Genomic DNA, 14,566 nt, shown 5'->3' with positions numbered 1-14,566 from the left:
CAGTGTCTCAGTCTCACCAAGCCTGAATAAAATAACGGACCTGTTGTTTCATTGGGAGATGACGAACCTAACTTATAAATCCACAAAAGAACAAGAGGATTTAGGGATAAGTAATGTTCAAATGAAAACCACACCTCTGATGTTTTTTCAACATCAGTGGTGAAATGAAATCACCCAATAAATTCCACGGAACTGCGGACTGGATTTTCATCCTCAGGGTGGGGAGCGGGAGTCGGGAAAATTCCCAGCTCTGCCCGCATCCCTTGGGAGAAAGGTGCCTGGAATGGTGGAATTTTCACTGTGGGGCATGGGCGCAGGCTGGAGTTAAGCCAGCCAACCCGAGTGCTAAGGCGGGCTGTTTAAAAGGCTCACAGCACTGTGGGACTTTATTCCAGTTATAACAAAAGACCCCTCATGATCTGTCATTATATTCTTGGGTCAACAAACAGCTATTGTAGTTGCAAAATCAGAGATTTTTCAACTCCCACTGACACAGGCTGTCTTTTTTTTTAAATGGCTGAGTATTTAAGTAACTTCACATCGTGACAGTTCTGCATTTTCGTATCCACCCTTCAACAGCATTTACGTTCTACTGTTAAAAATTATAAATCCTCCTCTCTGGATTAAGACCCGTGGTATGGAGAAAATGGAATTTGTTGGGACATAACACTGAGCCCCATTACCTTGTGTTGAAAACAGGGGCAGGAGTTCCACATCTGGGTCCTTCCTTTCTGTGACTTGTGTTCTCTATTTCTCCCTCCTCAATCTATGTTTTGCACCCTCCACAGTTTGAGTTTCTCTCTCTCTCTCTCTCTCTTGCTCCTCCAGTTTCTGTTTTTGCTCCCTCCTTAGTTTGTCTTGCTTCCTCCCTTACCCCCTCCCACCCAATTGGTCTCTCTGGGGTTATGGAACTTCAGTGATTTTCATTGTCACCAATGCCACCATCCTCACACATGACGCAGTGTGTTTCTGAATTATAAGAGGGTTAGTGACCCCAGTCTGGTTAGCACCCCCTCAACAAGTAGGCACCATGCAGATGCAAACCATGTGTGTAAGGATTCTTCCTCCCACGTTGCAGGTACTCAGGAGATGAATTCATCATTTTTCATAGAGTTCCATCAAAATTGGGTTGGGAACCCAAACTCACAGCTCAGGAGTTGTAGAAATGACCACCACCCTCCTCCCCACCCAGCGACCATCATCCAGCCACTCATGCAGAAGTTGGTTTCCGGTTTAAGAATTTTATTTTGTCAGTTGGGTGGTACGATGGCACAGTGGTTGGCACTGCTGTCTCACAGCGCCAGGTACCCAGGTTCAATCCCAGCCTCGGATCACTGTCTGTGTGGAGTTTCCACATACTCCCCATGTCTACATGGGCTTCATCTAGATGCTCCGGTTTCCTCCCACAGTCAAAGATGTGCAGGTTAGGTGGATTGGCCATGCTAAATTAACCCAATTGTCGGGGGATTGGCAGAGTAAATATGAGAGGTCACGGGAAATAAGCCTGGGTGGGATTGTTGTCAGTGCAGACTTGATGGGCTGAATGGCCTTCTTCTGTACTGAAAGGAGTCTATTTTATTCTAGGATTGTCTTGACTGTTGTCTATCTTCGAACAAACTCTATTTTCTCTGTACCAAGGGTCTTAATCCAGAGTATGGAAGTCACAATTTTAAATAGTAGAGTGTAAATGCTATTGCGGGGTGGATATGGTCTGCAGAACTGTCATGATGTGAAGTTATTTAAATGCCCAGCCCTTTAAAAATGAAGAGAAACGGACAGCTTGCGAAAACTCTTTGTTCTTGCAATTATGATAGTTTAGGCCTTAGTCCTGTTACATTACCAGTGGCATGGCGAGTTCATTGTGTGTACTTGAATGATACAGAGCAGTAATGTCTCAGCTTTAACACCAGCTTGTGCTCAGCCAGTCCAACTCTGCTAGGGGGTCACAAATAACTTCAGCATCTGGGTTGGGAAGGAAACAGCTAGATAAAATTTCTGATCCTGATGGCTGACCACATCGAGGGTCGCCAAACCCCCAGGCTTGGCCTGGGGTCTCCAGCAGTTCAAGGTTAAAGTCCAGGGCATTGCTGCAAATCAAGAAATAAATCACGGGGAGTGGGAGGAAACTGGAGCACCCGAGGAAACCCATGCAGGTATGGAGATAATGTGCAGACTCTACACAGGCAGTGACCCAAGGCCAGAATCGAACCCAGGTCCCTGGTACTTTGAGGCAGCAGTGCTAACTGCCGGGTCACCGTGCCGCCCATTGTCCATTTATCCATCCGTTTTCTTTGAAGACGTATTTTTCGGCTCCCACTGACACAGGCTGCCTTTGTTTTTTCATTTTTAAAGGGCTGGGTATTTAAATAACTTCTGTAGATTGTATGCACCCCACAGTAGCATTTACACCCTACTGTTAAATCAGTTATAAAAATATTACAGGAAGAGAAGACAGGCCGATTGGGCAGAGTAGTAGGAGGCCAAGCAGTGAAAACCTCCAGGAATTTGTTGACCCAGAGTTGGCATGCTAACTGCCAACTCCTTTTGGAATTGTACATTGAGAGGGTGGGGTGGCATATCAGATGTGAATGTGATGCTCCACCACAGATAACATACTGAAGAGACACATTATAAAAACTCGCACATAAAGGTGGTGTGGTGGCAAGCACAGGCCAGGGACCCGGGTCCAATTCCGGTCTCAGGTAATTAAGTGTCTGCATGGGTTTCCTCCGGGTGCTCCAGTTTTCTCCCACACTCCAAACTTGGGCAGGTTAGGTGGATTGGCCATGCTAAATTGACTCTAGTGTCAGGGGGATTCGGAGGATAAATATGTGGGGTTACAGGGACAGGTGGAATTGTCGTCGGTACAGTCTCGATGGGCTGAATGGCCTCCTTCTGCACTGTAGATTCTATGATTCTATAAAAACTAGTTACTTGGGCTGGTAGGCAAGTAGATAGATGTGCAAAATCTTATATATTTGAGGAAACATTCGCTTTTAATCCCGTGTCTTTATTCTCTTTGTGCATAAGAAGATTTGCAGCCCAGGTCTCTTCAGAATGCAGTGATGATATACTGAGTTGCTGGAATGTTCTGTCACGTGCAGCCCTCTGGGAGCTGCTCTCGTTATGTATTCATGTTGAAAATAGCATGGTTCATGGAACTTAAAGTCCATAAATTACTGCATTTTTCCCCATGAAAATGTTACAGTTATAAATCCTAATTACCTATTCAGAATATCTCAGGTACAAAATGAAATGCTAATAAGTCTGGCCGACACAACAGAGCTGGAAAAGATTACTTATGCTGCCTCCTGCTAAATTTATTAGCAACAATAAAACATGGCCAAATAAGACAAATAAATGTTAGTGCTACCTGTGCCTCAATAATTTATGAGTGGTTAGCATTGCTGCTTCACAGCGCCAGGGACCCAGGTTCATTCCTGGTCTCGGGTGACTGTCTGTGTGGAGTTTGCACGTTCTCCTTGTGGATTTCCTCCGGGTGCTCCGGTTTGCTCCCACGTCCTGAAAGAAGTGCTGGTTAGATGGATTGTCCATGCTAAATTGTCCCTTAGGTTAGATGGGATTAGCTATGGGAAAGGTGTGGCGTTGGGGGGGTAGGGTGGGGAAAGGGCCTGGATAGGGTGTTCTGTTTGAGAGTCAGTGCAGACTCAATGGGCCGAATGGCCTCCTGCCCTCTCCGGATTCTGTGGTTCTAAGTTGGTTCACTCGCGTGGTTGTCTCTTGCTGTGTTAGGTTCCTATCCCAGCACAAGTCTGGCTATGGATACATGCTCCCTATGTGGGTGCATTCACAACACAATATCCATTGTTTTCTTATTTCCTCAGCTTTATTTTAGCGCAAATCAAACAACCAATCAAACTATATCAAATAAACCAAGGGACAAATTAAAGGGACATCCCCTTAAAGAGACACTGTCTGGACCAAGTTGCAAACGGAACTTAAAACATTAAATCAAAACATTAAACTAAAAGGGTCAATATGGTAGCCCCAGTCCTTCCTGGTGCCTACTGGGCACAGAAGGCATCAACGGTGCCAGCTGACTTACTTCCTCAGGGATGCTTGGGCCAAGTTAAGGTGTTAGCCGCAGTCCTCGTTGAGATCTACAATCTCAGCACAGACCCAAAGGCTGAATCTTGTGACCCTTCTTATCCCTTGGAGCAAACCTCTTGTTGCCAAAACCAATTAGTTATGTAAAGAAGTGGCAGGGGGGAGGAATACACAGTCACCTCTCCAGGTTGGAAACCTTGGATCATTTCTGGAATTTGGAATGTTCCAGATTATAAAATGATGTTAGAATGCCCAACAGTAAGGAAAACACTGTCGATATAAATATTAAGCCAAAACATAAAACAGTTTCGAGTTCCAACAGGTTGGAATTCCAATCATTATTTTGTAAATTGAGTTTGTATCTTTATATGCCCTGTTTGCGAACAGAACTCCTACTTACCTGATGAAGGGGCAGCGCTCTGAAAGCTTGTGGCTTTTGCTACCAAATAAATCTGTTGGACGTTCACCTGGTGTTGTGAGACTTCTTACTGTGTGAACCCCAGTCCGACGCCGGCATCTCCACATCATGACCCAAAATACAGTCCAGACAGTCAAGAGATTGGATAGCTGGTGGAACCTCACATTGGTTCTTTTCAGGAATGCCCACCAAATTAAATGCAGGCATTTAACTGGGCCTTCCCAAGGATCATGGACCCCAGGGGTGGTGCTTACACCTGTTCTTCAGCAGCTCGGTACTGCCACAGGGAAGCTGGTGGCTGCTGATGGTATAATACCTACCTGAGGCCTTGGATCCCCAAGGAACTCTGGCACATGTGAGTCTTGGCAGGAACAGAGGGTTGAGGGGTATCGGCAGTCAGGGGTGGCTCTCAGCAAGATCCTCCCTCGTCACTTCCAGACGGCAGGTCCCTCTGTCAGGCATTGAGTACTTGACAACAAGGGACCTCCTAGAAGCCCGCAAGCCAACACGTCAAGTCTTGCTTAGTGGGCCCCCTGAACAGTCAGTAAATGGATGGGGACCTGTGACAAAGGGATGAGACCCTTAAGTGGGTATTAATTATTGAATATGTTGGGCCTAAAGCCTTTAGAGTTTAGAAGAATGAGACACAATCTCATTGAAACGTATCAGATTCTGAGGAGCCTTATTAGGATAACGACCGAGAGGGTGTTTCCTTTATTGGGAGACTAGAACGAGTGGACACTGTTTAAAACTAAGAGGTCTACCATTTAAGATGGAGTTGATGAGAATTCTTTCTCTCTAAGGGTCAGTTTGTCCAGGGTGTTCACTTCCTCAGAAAGCAGTGGATGCTGGGTCATTGAATTAGTCCACGTCTCGCTAGATGGATTCTTGATCGATAACGAGGGTTAAGGGTTGAAGGAAAATGGAGTTGAGGCCGCATTCAGATCAGACATATATACTTAGCTGGCAGGAGAGAGTCAATGATCAGCATAGCCAATGCACCCAACCAGCATGTCTTTCAGACTGTGGGGGGAAACCGGAGGACCAAGGACATCGTCAAAGAAACTATGTCCTTGTTGAGTCATGTTTCCTAACTTTCCTCCTGCGTTCGCCAACGTGCCCTCTGGTTCAGACTGGCACAAGGTGGCACAGACTAAGGCCTCACTTAGCCTGGCAACTCTCATTAGGTCATTGAGTCTTTTTCTGGTACCACCCCAACACTGCTGACCTCCTCAGCTACCTCCTCCCAGGCCGCATGTGCCGGGTCAGCTTCCTCCTCCCACCAGCAGGAGGCATCAGCTGCTCACGCTGGTCAGAAACTACACGTGGGGGATCTGAAGGAGTTCAAACTCAGGGCTAGTTTGATCTTTCTCCCCCACCTCTCCCCTAATTCCAATGCAACAGCTAGACAAGTCCTCCGTACAAATAAGCGTCCTGGTTAAAAAAGGATGCCACCTCTGATTACTGCCAAGAACCCAGAATGAAACTCACTTTCGAAGTCTACAAACTGCTCCATTACAAATGATAAATGGTATCCCTGACACTGCCCCTTGCCGGGGGACCCTCTAAGATTCTGGCCGCAACCTTGTTCCAGGACAACAACCTCAGAGGCCTGACATCCTGTCCTCCAACACTGACTGGGCAAAGATGAGGGCCTCAAACCCAACCAAAGCCCCAATTGACATAGGTCGGAAATTTCCCATCCTGCCTGCCTCGGCAATCGTCGCGGGCGGGACAGAAATCTTGGCGGACTATTTAAATGTGTGTTGAACTCGGGCAGGAATTTCCGCTCTTGGGGTGGGTATGTTCCCAAGACAAAGCTGGAAGTCGAATGGCCACTAACTCCCAGGGGTGGAACCCGCCCTTGGTGCCTCAGGGTGTCATTCAGCCCCTGATGTCTCCAAGCCAGAGGATCTAAAATTTCAGGACAACTCCCAGCCTGACAAACCTGAGATGGGAAAAAGGTGCCCTGTAGAACTTCAGAGTCTGGTTCTGTGGTGGGAAGGGGGGGGGCGGTTATGAGTATTGGGTGGTCCCAGATACAGAGCTGCTCGGTGCAAAGGCAGGTTGGGTGGAAGACAGAACTTTACCTGAGAGGTTACAGCGTATCGTTGGAAGAGTGAAGTGTTGAAATTTTAACAGAGACCAGCCACTGCCTTTTTAAGCGATCATTATTTAGTTTAATGATGTGGATTTACCGGCATTGGACTGGGCTGGGCACTGTAACAAGTCTTACAACACCAGGTTAAAGTCCAACAGATTTATTTGGTATTGCAAGCATTCAGAGTGCTGCTCCTTCATTGTTTGGTTTAAGTATATGGGCGGCACAGTGACATAGAGATTAGTACTGCTGCCCTCACAGCGCCAGGGACCTGTGTTCAATTCTCGGCTTGGTCACTGTCTGTGCAGAATCTACATGTTCTCCCCATATCTGTGTGGGTTTCCTCTGGGCGCTCTGCTTTCCTTCCATAGTCCGAAAGACGTGCTGGTTAGGTGCATTGGCCGTGATAAATTCTCCCTTGGTGTCCCCGAACACATGCGGAGTGTGGCAACCAGGGGATTTTCACACTCACTTCATTGCAGTGTGAATGTCAGCCTACTTGTGACACAAACAAATAAACTCTACTTTTGCCTTTTCCAGAGCTTCTTTTGAACCTTTCTTTTCAGGTCCTCGGGCTGACCTGTTGTTAGGGTGGCCAGCTGTAATTCGTTGAGTAATATTCTTGCCGTGAGTCAGTCCCGATCCAGAGAATTAAGTGGGTAAGGCTACGTTGATACTCCCGTGCAGTACCGCAGGAGGGCTGCACTGTCAGATGGTGCTGCCTCTCAAGCGAGACATTAAACTGAAGCCTTAGCTGCCCTCACAGATGTGAAAGATTTAAAGAGGAGTGGGGGGTGGGGTCGAAGTGCCTGTCCTGAGTCTAAAACTGGCAATCTGATCACTATCTCAGTGCTGCCCGTTGGATCTCGCTGCACTGTAAATTGACTGCTAAATTCCCTGTATAGTAAATATAAGTTAATTTATTAGTGTCACAAATAGGTTTACATTAACACTGCAAAGAAGTTACTGTGAAAATCCCCTAGCCGCCACACTCCAATGCCTGTTCTGGTACACGGAAGGAGAATTTAGCATTGCCACTGCCCCTAACCAGCACGTCTTTCGGACTGTGGCAGGAAACGGGAGCACCTGGAGGAAACCCACACAGACGCAGGGAGAATGTGCAGACTCTGCACATTCACTCAAGCCAGAAATTGAAACCGGGTTCCTGGCGCTGTGAGGCAGCAGTGCTAACCACTGTGCCACCGTGCCTCCCAACACTGAGGACTTTTTGGAAGTAAAATTGGTTGTGAAGTGCTTTGGGAAATCCTGAGTCTTGGAGAATTGCGACATTATAAACAACAGGACTTGTTCTTCTTTGCCATGTTGCTGATGCTTTGCCCTTTGGTGTTCCAAATGTGCAGATTTGATAGATCCTAATTGCCTCTAATTATACATTTTTTGAAGTCCTTATTTGTAAAAATGTGTCCCACAGTTGCCGTTCTGAAACTCTTGATGTGATTTGTAATAATGTTTAAACCTCCCTTGCGTGAAATTAAGGTGACAACTGCAGTAATTAAAGCAGACGCTCATAAATATTTTACCATTGATATTCTCTGTTACTCAGCAATTAAGAATCTCCCAGCTGCAAGACTGGAAGAATATTAGCAAACAGTGTACTTGATATAGGTTGGTTTCTGCAGCTGAGATTGAAGTTTTCAGGAAAAGCAAAACATAACAGAGCCATAACTCCCTCAGAATGGCAATCAGCATCAGATTGCAACCCTGTACCCACTTGCCTGTGCTAATATTCTGAAACTAGAGGCGGTACAGTGGCACAGTGATCAGCACTGCTGCCTCTCAGTGCCAGGGACCCAGGTTCAATTCTGGCCTTGGGTCACTGTCTGTGCGGAGTTTGCACGTTCTCCCTGTGTCTGGTTGGGTTTCCTCTGGGCGCTCTGGTTTCCTCCCACACCCCAAAGATGTGTGAGTTAGATGGATTGGCCATGCTAAATTGTCCCTTAGTGTCATGGGGACCAGCTAAGGTAAATGAACGGGGTTTACGGGGATGGGGCCTGGCTGGGCTGTGGTCGGTGCAGACTCGATGGGCTGAATGGCCTCCTTTTCTGCACTGTAGGATTCTATGAAATGCCTGCATTGCTCGGATTTCCTGACTCAGGTCGGGTGAGGTTCGAGCAGCTCAGCAGGGCCTTGGGTCCAGCGGCAAAGTGTAAAAACAAAGGGGAGCAAAGGAACACAGACCCTTTTTTGTTTACAGCACTATCTGCCGTAAAGCCAGTGAGTTTGTAGAATAAAATCAGAGAATCCGTACAGTGCAGAAGGAGGCCATTCAGCCCATCGCGTCTGAACCAACAACAATCCCACCCAGGCCCTATCCCCGTAGCCCCATGCATTTACCCTGCTAATCACTCTGACACTAAGGGGCAATTTAACATGGTCAATCAACCTAACCCGCTTATCATTGGAGTGTGGGAGGAAACCAGAGCACCCGGAGGATACCCACACGGACAGGGGGAGAACATCCACTGCAAATCCACACTGTCACCCAAGGCTGTAATAACCCAGATCATAGAATAGAATCACCGAATCCCTACAGTGCAGAAGGAGACCATTCAGCCCATCGAGTCTGCATCAGCAACAATCCCACCCAGGCCTTATCCCCATAATCCCAAATATTTACCCTGCTAATCCCCTGACACTAGGGTCAATTTAGCATGACCAGTTAACCTATTTGGACTGTGGGAGGAAACCGGAGCACCTGGAGGAAACCCATGCAGACATGGGGAGAACATGCAGACTCCACACACATAGTGACCCAAGCCAGGAATCGAACCTGGGTCCCTGGTGCTGTGAGGCAGCAGTGCCGACCACTGTACCACTGTTCCTATTGCAAATAACAGGGCAAGGAGAAGATAAGTGCCTGGATTTTGGGTGTTGGGGGGGGGGGGTGAGTGAGTGGAGGTGGTGAGACATGATGGGATGAGGAGAGGGCCAGTGGGGTGGGGGTCAGGTCAGGTCGAGGGCTGTTGAGGGATTTGTGAGGGTTGCGTCAGGTTGAGGGATGTTGAGGGCTGGGTCTGGGGTCAGGGTGCTGGGTACCAGCTGGGCTGGGCGTAGGGAGTTCAGGTCGAAGGTAGTGGGGGATATCTGCATGGGCGGGTTTGGAGGTGGGAGCCATTGGAGAGTACTTTGTGGGAGCTGGTGGTGTCGGGGGTAGAGGGGAGTCACTTGGAGGAGCCGGGAGTTTGGGGGATGAGGCAGGAGTCACTTGGAGGGGCCGGGAGTGTGGGGGATGAGGCAGGAGTCACTTGGAGGGGCCGGGAGTGTGGGGGATGAGGCAGGAGTCACTTGGAGGGGCCGGGAGTGTGGGGGAGTCACTCGGAAGGGTCAGGAGTGTGGGAGGGTGGCCCATGCGGGGCTCAGACTGGGTCTTTACAATAGTTACACTGAAGTTAAAAGTGCTGTTATTTTTTCTGAGTAACTATTAGCGTAACACTGGCAGAACCATCAGAAATGAGTGACTTCAATCGCTTTGTTGAATGGTTCCTGGTACACAATTGTCCAGGAAACATTAACACTTCTGAATAATTGCCCATAAACCCTTACCTGGGAATTTCCGAGAGGGATTCCCCTGCACATCCTCAAATCCAACGTTGGGGAAGTATCCAACGCCCCTCACCCCTCCTGCCATCAACCCTACCTAATGGAGGTGGGGCTTCTGGGGGCGATCTGTGGGGGTGGGGAGATGGGGGTGGAGGTGGAGTCCCTGCTGCCACTTTGCACTTTGGGCTGAGTGATGGTGGGGGGGGGGGGGGGGGGGGCACAAATCGGGATGTGGGGGTTCTTTGACACAAAAAAGTGCAAAACTTCCTTTTATTGCCAAACTATTGAAAATAAATTGTAAAGCAATGCTTCATACATGTAGATTACACGCGCTGGCTGTGAACGAATGCATGTGTCACTGAACATTCAAGAGGCACAGTTGTATCAGTGTGAAAATAGGCCATCTCCAGGAATCAATGAACGAACCTCTGAACAGAAACTGGATAATGCACCCTGCTCCCAGCAGCTTAGATGATCTGTGCGGAGATTCTTCCTGTCTTTGCGCTTATCAGGTCAAGGGCATCTGCACGCATACAGTTCTTATTACCATTGATCTAACTTCCAGATCTAACATTCCTGCAGGGTCACACATGTAAACACTGCCTGAGATGAATAAACACTGTCATCCCTGCCTTTGAGAGGGATGCAGACTGATCACATCGGACGGCATGTTGGAGAGAGAATCATCTGTCCGGTTCCTTCCATGTTGCTCTGGATCTTTACAGACGCTGACACAAAGCTATGTTTAGTTCTTAAACAGTTAGAGTAATGCATTAGCATTCCGTTTCATAGAACCCAGAATGAGGCCATTCGGCCCATCGAGTCTGCACAATTCCACCCAGGCCCCCATCCCCGTAACCCCACATATTTACTCCGCTAACCCTTCTAACCTACGCATTCTGGGACGCTAAGCGTCAGTTTAGCGTGGCCAATGCGCCTAACTTGCGCGTGTGGGAGGAAATTGGAGCACCCGGAGGAAACCCACGCAGGCATGGGGAGAATGTGCGGACTCCAACAGACAGTGACTGGAAGTCAGAATTGAACCCAGGTCCCTGGAGCTGTGAGGCAGCAGTGCTAACCACTGTGCTGCCCAGATTATAATGCCAAATTACAGTGCTCTTGAATGACTTGAATTGTTAAATACCCAATGTGGGAGAAACAAATTTTCCTTAACTTTGTCTTGAATGGGTAGCTCCTTATTTTTGAACAGTGACACCACCCCCCTCAGGTTCTAGATTCTCCCACAATAGGAAACGCCCTCTCCACATCCAAACTGTCAAGACCACCCAGGATCTCACCTTTCAATCAAGTTACTCTTCTAAACTCCAGCAGATACAAACGTAGCCCGTGTAGCCTTTCCTCATAAAACAACCCATCCATTCTGGGTATTAGTCTGATGAACCTTCACTACACATCTCTCCTTAAATAAGGAGGCCAATATGTACACAGTCCTCCTGATGTACTCTCATCAGTGCCTTGTATAACTGAAGCATAACCTCCCTACTTCGCCATTACGAAGCTGTAGCCACTTGGCACTGGCTGTGTGATCAGTAGGTGTTGGTACGGGGCAGAAGGCTACATGTGGGCCTGGTGTCCCCTGATCAAGTTTTGTACAAGGTTCGTAAAGAGACAAAGAATCTTACTGCTATAATCTCGTATAGAAATCAAGGAATTATTGCAAACTGAATTAATGATCATTCTTATAAAATTTTTCCATTTCAAAAATGATATTAATGGCAAAACGTTGCTACAATTCAATAAAGCTTTCAAATGGGGAGGGAACTTACCAACCAATCACACCCCGTCACCAGCAAGGATGGTGAATTTGGCATTCAGTTAAATCTCTGCTCACTGTGGAGAATCTTGCCAGCATGGAAGAATTGACCCTTAGGTCAATGACACTTGTTATGAGTGGCATGAAAAGTGGTGGCACAGTGGTTAGCACAGCTGGCTGACGGCACCAGGGACCCGGGTTCAATTCCAGCCTTGGGTTATTGCCTGTCTGGAGTTTGCACATTCTCCCCGTGTCTGCATAAGTCTGCCCCAGGTGCTCCGGTTTCCTCCCACAGTCCAAAGATGTGTAGGTTTGGTGGATTGGCCATGTTAATTTGCCTCTTCGTTTTCCAAGATGCCCAGGTTAAGTGGATTAGTTTTGATTTTGGTTTTGGTTTTGGGCGCCGCACCTGCGCAAAGATATTTTGGCCTTGGAGGGAGTGCAGAGGAGGTTTACTAGGCTGATACCGGAGTTGAGGGGGTTGAGCTATGAGGAGAGGCTGAATAAACTGGGCTTGTACTCATTAGAGTTTAGAAGAATGAGGGGAGATCTCATTGAGACGTATAAGATGATGAATGGGATGGATAGGATAGAGGTGGAAAGACTCTTCTCGCTCAAAAAAGACAGTAGGACTAGGGGGCACAGCCTCAAGATAAAAGGGGGGCGGTTTAGAACGGAGTTGAGGAGGAACTTCTTCACTCAAAGGGTGGTGAATCTCTGGAATTCTCTGCCCGTTGAGGTGGTGGAGGCTGCCTCGCTAAATATTTTTAAGACACGGGTTGATGGGTTTTTGATAAGAGAGGGGATTAAGGGTTATGGGGAGAGGGCGGGAATGTGGAACTGAGCAGCGACAGATCAGCCATGATCTTATTGAATGGCGGGGCAGGCTCGAAGGGCTGGATGGCCTACTCCTGCTCCTATTTCTTATGTTCTTATGTTCTTATTAGCCGTGCTCAATTGCCCCTTAGTGTCCCAAGACATGTAGGTTCGATGGATTAGCCATGGGAAATGTGTAGGGTTACAGGAATAGGCAGGGGAGTGGGCCTGGGTAGGACACTCTGTCAGACAGTCGGTGTAAACTCGAAGGGCCGAATGGCCTCCTTCTTGACTGTTCTTTGAAGTCAGGCTGTCAGTCCAGTACTTAACGACCACACACGTGAAATTTCTTCGTGTGATACATTGGCCCAATTATTTTAAACACATCAGAATTGGTTATTGACAGGCAGAAGAGACCTGTTAGAGCCGTCGCCAGAGACAGTAAAAGATAGGAACCAAAAGACATTCAGCTAGTAATTGAGTTTGGAAAGATCCAGCAGATGATGAATGGTGGAAATAAGCAAAGGGAATGTGCATTCAATGTGAGGACAAGTTACATCAACATGGTTTGTGTTCCTTTGAGGATAGAGTGCTGATCAGGCTGAAGGTTCCTGGGTGTGAAAGAGTACACTGCGGATGAGCAGTTTCCACTGCTGATAGAACCACGAATAATCCCATCCATTGTCTTAGTGTCAAAATTACAGGTTAAATCCGGAGGAAACATTTTCTCACGCAGAAAGGGGATGGGGATCTCTCTTTCCCCCAAAGGGTTGTCAATACTGGGGACAATTAAAATGTTAAAATGAGAATGAGACAGTTAAGTGGGAAACAAAAATGTCTTGCATTTATACAACCATAGAATCCCAACAGTGTAGAAAGAGACCATTCAGCCCATCAAAAGTGCACTGACAATAATCTCACCCAGGCTCCTCCTCCACCTCCACCTCTCCCCCCACTCCCCCGGTCCTACCCCTGAAACCCTATCTATTTACCCTGCTGACTCCCCTGACACCAAGGGGAAATTCTAGCATGGCCTATCAACCTAACCTGCTCATCTTTAGGCTGTGGGAGGAAACTGGAGCAACCAGAGGAAACCTACACCGACCCGGGGAGAAACTCCACACAGACAGTGACCCGAGGCTGGAATTGAACCGGGTCCCTGGGAGGCAACAGTGCTCACCACTGTGCCACCCCTTATGTAGCACCTTTCACAACCTCAGGATGTTCCAATGGCTTTACAGCCAATCAGCTATTTTATGAAATATTGTCACTGATGTGGGAAACTGGCAGCAGCCATTTTGCACACAGCAATCAACTGATCTGGTTTAGCTGTTGGGTGAATGATAAATATTTTAAAGTTTATTTTGTTTGTTAGTGTCACAAGTAGGTTTACAATAACACCGCTATGAAGTTACTGTAAAAATCCCCTAGTTGCCAATTCCGGCGCTGGTTCGGGTACACTGAGGGAGAATTTGGCATGGCCAACGCGCCTAACCAGCACGTCTTTCGTACTGTGGAAGGAAACCCACGCAGACACGGGGAGAATGTGCAGACTCCCCACAGACAGTGATCCAAGCTGGGAATTGAACCTGGGTCCCTGGCGCTGTGAGGCAGCAGTGCTAACCACTGTGCCACCACGAGTATTGGCAAGGAGAACGGGAGCATTCCTCCTGCTGTTCAATGTCATGGGCTCTTTTGCACTGATTACGAGGTGAGGTGCTATCGAAGGACAGCACCCCAAAACACCAGCCTAGATTTTGGACTTAAGTTTCTGGTATAGGATTGGAACCCGACTTATGGTAATATAGCTGGTACCCAGCGAAAACAG

General features: G+C 47.7%; 1 protein-coding gene across 3 annotated transcripts in view; it reads left to right on the top strand.

Moving 5' to 3' along the window:
* The window catches only part of LOC145354813 (kinesin-like protein KIF19), a 159,338-nt gene that overhangs the window by 111,561 nt on the left and 33,211 nt on the right, over window positions 1–14,566 (top strand). The window lies entirely within an intron of this gene.

Source organism: Carcharhinus amblyrhynchos, chromosome 18 (assembly GCF_965287045.1).
Source record: "Carcharhinus amblyrhynchos chromosome 18, sCarAmb.v2.hapA, whole genome shotgun sequence".
Classification (NCBI taxonomy): domain Eukaryota; kingdom Metazoa; phylum Chordata; class Chondrichthyes; order Carcharhiniformes; family Carcharhinidae; genus Carcharhinus; species Carcharhinus amblyrhynchos.
Note: the sequence above shows the minus strand (reverse complement) of the source record. Positions and strands in the feature narration are given on the sequence as shown.